The sequence below is a fragment of the Formica exsecta genome, unplaced genomic scaffold, assembly GCF_003651465.1.
Source record: "Formica exsecta isolate Colony F162 unplaced genomic scaffold, ASM365146v1 scaffold585, whole genome shotgun sequence".
NCBI lineage: Eukaryota > Metazoa > Arthropoda > Insecta > Hymenoptera > Formicidae > Formica > Formica exsecta.
In genome coordinates this window covers 112,673-119,267 of record NW_021853119.1, presented here as the reverse complement: position 1 = coordinate 119,267, position 6,595 = coordinate 112,673, and positions in this window count along the sequence as shown.

Genomic DNA, 6,595 nt, shown 5'->3' with positions numbered 1-6,595 from the left:
CTGGCGCGCGCGTCTGGAGTGTACGCTCCAAAACTGTGAGAAAAACTGTCCGTGTAAATGGGCCTATTCATTCGAAGATTGCAATTCGTCTAAAAATGCTTATACATCTCGACAACGTGACAAAAAGCATGGTTCTGACAAGAAAGATGCAAATGTACATAATAATCATACAAAATGTGATATAGATTTCTGATAGAATTGTGATACAACTATGGATATTCCAATGACAAAATACAATAATATGAATGATCGCGTAAACAACGAGTTTCAAATTATTAAGAATAACAAAAATAGAGAACACCATTGTTGTTTAAAACGTTTTCATGGTATTATTGTATTTGAACTTATATTGTTATTATTTGATAATAACGATGCATTTTCTTTATGACACGCAGAATCCGCATGTCTTATAACGTGCGATAAACCGCACGAAAAATTTTTATTACATGTAATACAATGAAAAAGGCTATCATCAAATGATACTTTGCATATCCAAGATTTAAATCGATCATCATTAAGCCAAGCTTCTGAAAAACTTCGCTTAGGTTTTTTTTTTAATTCATCACACATTTTTATGTACAACAAAAAATAGAAACAAAGAATTAAGGAAGAATGAGTAAAAAAAGACAAACAATAAAAAAGAAGAAAATATATGGAAATTTGAAACAATTGGGACTTACAATCATAATTGCTTCAACTTCTTGGATACTAAGATTTTATAAGACACATATAAGATAATACGTTGACTTGGAAGCACAAAGCAACAAAATTTTCTCACAGAAGCGTCGTGATACAGTAAACAGTATATGAAATAGATGCACGCCGTACAAAACAAATGAATAAATGCCGAATTGCCGACTGCTTCAGTTCCCTAGGAAACATCGCTGCGACAGAACATATAATGTCTGGTAAGTAATAAATTTAATCATTATTATTTGTATTTGTTAGACAAGTATTAAGAAAGCTAAAGCTTCAGTTTCTTTCTTCTTTGTAATTATATGTATATAATAATCTATTTGTCGAAATTTTATTAATACGATATGTTATGATCGATGATGTAATGTCTGTATGTATGTATGTATGCATGTATATAATATATATTTCTAACTGTTTTAATACATATAACAATTAATAATATTTTATTTTTACAGAAGAAATAAATGACAATATGCAGCAAGACCTGTCAGATATGCAGCAGTTGATGCAACAATTGTTGCAACAACAAAGTATACAGCAGCAGCAACAACAACAACTGCAGCAACAGCTGCAGCATTTGTTGCAGCAGGCAAAAGACCAGCCGCAGCCGCAGCAAAGTAATAAATTTAATCATTATTATTCGTATTTGTTAGACAAGTATTAAGAAAGCTAAAGCTTCAGTTTCTTTCTTCTTTGTAATTATATGTATATAATAATCTATTTGTCGAAATTTTATTAATACGATATGTTATGATCGATGATGTAATGTCTGTATGTATGTATGTATGCATGTATATAATATATATAATAATAAACTTTTTTTGCGTACAAGTTGGGATTTTTTTATATACTTAGCGTATTTTTTTTACTTTTGTGAGGTTTTTTTAGGTGTTCATTATGTATGACACACAAACGTACATGTGGTCAATATACGTTTGTATGTCGTTATTGTGTTAAAAATGTATATATGTAAAAAAAATAATATGACAAAACGATTTCTTTTCACCCTGAATACATAACACTAAACAGTATACATATAATATTTAATGAAACATATATTTTAAAAAATTCCATAAATTATTTGATTTGTTCTAACAATATTCATTTTTTATCTTTGTATAATTTCTTTTCATTTAAATAATATTTTTTAATAATCTAGATATTGTTTTTGATAAGAAAAATATATTTAATATTTATTATATTTAATAAATAAATATTTTATTAAAAAAACTTAAAGATTTTAATATAAACAAATACGCTATTAAAATTCATCGAATAAATAGTTTTTTTTAATAAAATAAAATTTTTAAGTATCAAGTTACTTTTTTTTTCAGTACGTAAAATATGAAATGTTTAATATAATGTTCAATCTTGGAGTACTTTATCTGAATACTTTTATATACAATATACTTAAATAAAAAACAATTAATTAAAGCAGTATTGTTTTAATGTAATAATGCATTTTCTCTTATAACTCTAATATAAATATGTAATATCAAAAGCGTGAAAAATCATTTAATATATAATGCAGAAAGGAAGGTTGGAAAAAAACATTTATTATATAACATGAAAAGGCTGTAAAAAGAATATTTAACGCTGTCATATGTATCAAGAATCAAGAAGCGAGCAACATCGTCCGTCGCGTCGCCCGTACGCCCGTCGCTATAGTTGCCGGCTCGATAGGAAGGAGAGGGACAGAAAACAGTATATCTGTCCTCTTCTGCCATCCGAAGTTAGCCGAAGTGCCGAGCTCACACGTACGCGGTTTGCGCTTGTGTGCGTTATCCCTTCCACCTCGGTTGCATGTTGCTCGCGTCTCAATTCTGGCATCACTGGTGTGTACCGCAAGATTAACGACACACGATGCTGAGTAATTACCACGACGCACCAACGGCCGGCCACCTGGGAATAGCAAAAACGATCGCTTGCATCGCCGAACATTATTACTGGCCGGGAATGTTCCGGGCGATCGCCGCATACGGGCGAACATGCGAAATCTGCCAGAAACACAAGGTGGCACAACAACAACCAGCCGGAAAGCTCCACGCGACCGACGTCCAGCGACCCTGGAGCAGATCACCACCGATCTCGTAGGGCCACTGCCGCGCTCGCGACAAGGCCACGTTGCTCTACGTAGTGCAGGATCGATTCTCGAAATGGGTGGAATTAACACCGCTCCGTCAAGCCACCGCGAATGCCGTCACGAAAGCCATCACCGAGAGGGTGATACTCAGACATGGCCGACCAGCATCCATTCTGTCGGATAACGGCACACAATTTATATCGAAGGATTTTACCGAACGACTGCAAGCGTTTAACATCCGGCATAAGACCGCACCAGCCTATGCACCGCATTACAACCCGGTTGAAAAAACCAATCGGATGATAAAGACGATGATTGGAGAATTCGTCGATAAGGACCATCGAGACTGGGACGAACATCTGCTCGCATTCCAATTCGCATTTAATACGGCAGTACACGATGCCACCGGATATACGCCGGCATATGTCAATTACGGGCGAGAGCTCGTACCGCCGCACCGCACCGCACCAGCAACCGAGAGGACGTCACCAGATACGAGACCGGCTAGACGACGCCTATAAAATCGTCCGGATACAACTGGCCCGAGCTTTCCAACGGCAGGAGAAATATTATAATCTCCGACGCCGAGAATGGAGACCGCACATCGGCGAATGGGTGTGGAAGAAAGACCACCCGCTGTCAAGAAAAGCCGACAGTTTCAACGCGAAACTCACGCCAAAATATATCGGCCCGCTCGAAGTTCGTCGAATTGTCTCGCCCGTCATCGTAGACCTGAGGAGCAAGCGGGGAAAATGGTACCGACACGTACATGTACAAGATCTGAAGCCGCCAGAATCAAACAAACCGTAATTCGCCTATTGTTCTTACGGTTAACGGTATTTGCGTCATAGAACCGGCGCGCGCGACTCGGGTGTTTTCGGTATCGGTCGGTCGGTACCCGGGCGCGTCACCGGCTCTCGACGGTTACGCGCGCCTAACGGCAGTTCGATATTTACGCGGTTTGTCTAATGTTTAAAAAATGGGCGCTCAGCGCCTCCGCATTTGCCCGACCGGTGTTCGTCGGGCGGCGGACTTCCGGCGGATCGGCGGCCGGGTAACGGTACATTGACGGTAGAGGGATGCATCGTTACATCACCCCTCCCCGTAGAATATGCTTGAGACAGATGCCAAGACAGATCCCTGTGGAACCCCGCATGTCATGTCTCTTTCTTGCGTTACAGCCTCTCGGTCAACATATGTTATCCTCCTGTCGCGGAAGTAGTCTCCTATCACCGCTACCAAGTACGGGGGAACTCTGTGGTATTGGAGTGCCCTACCAACCCTTTCCCAGGGGAGTGAGTTAAAGGCATTCGCGATATCTAGGGATACCGCCATTGCCACTCCCCCGTCCGTTATGATGGCCTCCGACATTGTTCGGACGCGTAGAATGGCATCTACCGTTGACCTCGCCCGCCGAAAACCATATTGGCCTTCACTTAGATTGGGGCCCTCCCCGGACAGGTGTTGAACAAGACGATCCGCAACGATCCTTTCCAGCATCTTTCCCGTTTCGTTCAGCAGGCATATGGGCCGATACGAAGAGGGAGAGTCCGCCGGTTTGTCCTGCTTTGGAAGGAGTACTATTTTTGCTTCCTTCCAGTTAGTCGGGAAACGTCCATATCTGAGGCAATCAGTGAAAATCCGGCTGATTCGTCCTCCAATTTCGCCAGAGGCCAGGGCGATGACTTTGCCTGGGATGCCGTCTGTGCCTGGGGCTTTGCGTGTTCCCAGTCTCTTTACGGCAGTTCTAAGTTCCTCCGGGGACACCTCCAATTCTTTTCTCCACTCTATTTGCTCCACTACAGGGACTGGGTAGTGAGGATATTGTCTAGGAAATGAGGGTTCATTGCCTCTGTCGTGGGGGACGCCCAATGCCTTAGTTTACTGAGTACTATCCGATATGGACGCCCCCACGGATCTTCATCCAGTGTCTGGAGGAGCTCGTTCCATGCCTTGGCCTTTGCCGCTCTTGTGGCCTTTACTAAGGCGTCCCTAGCCACCCGGTACTCCATGTATCTTTCCTCTATTTCTTCATCAGAGGCACTCCTTCTTTGACGGGCTCTAGTGTAGGCCCTTCTGGCCCTTACCGATGTTCTGCGTAGCGATGCGATTTCGTCTGACCACCAATAAGCGGCGCGTCGGGGGGAGGGCTTTGCACGAGGCATTGCAACATTACAAATTTCTGTCAGCACTTTTTCTAGCCGTGAGGCTTGCCGGTCAATGTCCTTTTCCTCATCGTCCTTTTCTGCCCACGTATTCGAGAGTATCGCGGCCTTGAGGAGGTCCTCATCCATCTTTTGAAAAGTCCATCTCTTTGGACGTGCCCCCGCCGCTTGGCGGCGCCTAAGCACCTCTGGAGTGATGGCTGCGATCGTCATCTCAATATAAAGATGGTCATATGCCGTCTCCTCTTGCAACACCTCCCATCCACTTACCAGGTGCACCGCAGAAGGAGTCGCCCACGTCAGGTCGACAATAGATTCTCCCTGCGCTCTTATGCAGGTACTCCTTATGCCCACGTGTAGTATGCATAGGTTCAGCGCTGCTGCCCAGTCCTCTAATATTTCGCCTCTTCTGTTATTTACCAAAGAGCCCCATAGAGCCGATTTGGCGTTAAAATCCCCCGCTATTATGATTGGTCGCGGGAGGCACCTGTTAATGCATTCCCCTATGCTCTCTAGCCTATCCTCAAATGTGGCTAGATTGAGGTTTGGAGAGATGTATACTCCAATGACCGATATCCGCCCCCACTGCACCGCTACGTATCCATCTCCACTTTCCATCCTGGAGCCTGGCGGGAAGTTTTTATTTCCCATCCACGTTATTGCCACAGGTTTTCCCTGGTCAGTCGCCCAGCAGGGATGGTTGTCTGGGACTGAATAAGGTTCTGCGGCAATGCCTATTCCACAACCACGTTCCATCAGGCTATGCAAGAATAAGTCCTGGGCCTGACGTGCGTGGTTGAGGTTTGCCTGGAGGATCTTAGTTGTCATTGTTATTATTTGACGGTGCTTCCTCCGGCACCACCTCCATCGGCTGGGCTTCGCCTTCAGCCGTTTTCTGGGATGTTTGAATATCCGTTCTTCTATTCCTCCTCAGTGCAAGGGGAAGTTGACTTTCCGCCACCTTCACATTGCTTACTACTCTGCTCCCAGAGGGGCCAGCAGTAGCAAGAATATTAGGGTCAACCTTTGCTTTTGGCGCTGCCGGAGCTTTGTTAGTCGATCCTTTTTTCTTCCTTGCCGGGGCACAGCTTTTGCTACCCGTACGGTGATCGTCCGGCCTTCCCTGATCTGTGCAGACTGAGCATTTAGGCTTCGCCATGCAGTTCTTGGCTTCGTGGCCATTCTCCCCGCACCTGTAGCATCTCCCGCTACGGTCAATATCACTGGTGCAGGTTGCTCTAACATGTCCTCCTTCGAGGCACCTGTAACATTGTAGGGGCCTTGTTTCCAAAATCTCGACTCTGGCTAGCGCCCAGCCTACTTTCAGCGTACCTTTCTTCATCGCAGCGTTTGCTGCTTCTAACGGGCATCTTACCCACGCCGTGCCAAGCCCGTTACCCGATTTTCTGATTGGGCCTGCACTAATGTCCGTTCTCTGATATTTCCCCAGTCCGATTATGGCTTGGATAATATCCTCTACGTTGACTGAGTCATCTAAGTCCCGTAGTCTTATGTCGCCCATTTTCGTTGGTCTTGCGATCTTTACTCCTTCTCTATTTGCAAGTACTTCTTGCAGTTTACTAGCGAATGCATCCGCCTTCGCTCTTCCATCCTCCCCAGCAATCTCGTATATGAGAGCGCCCGTAACCGC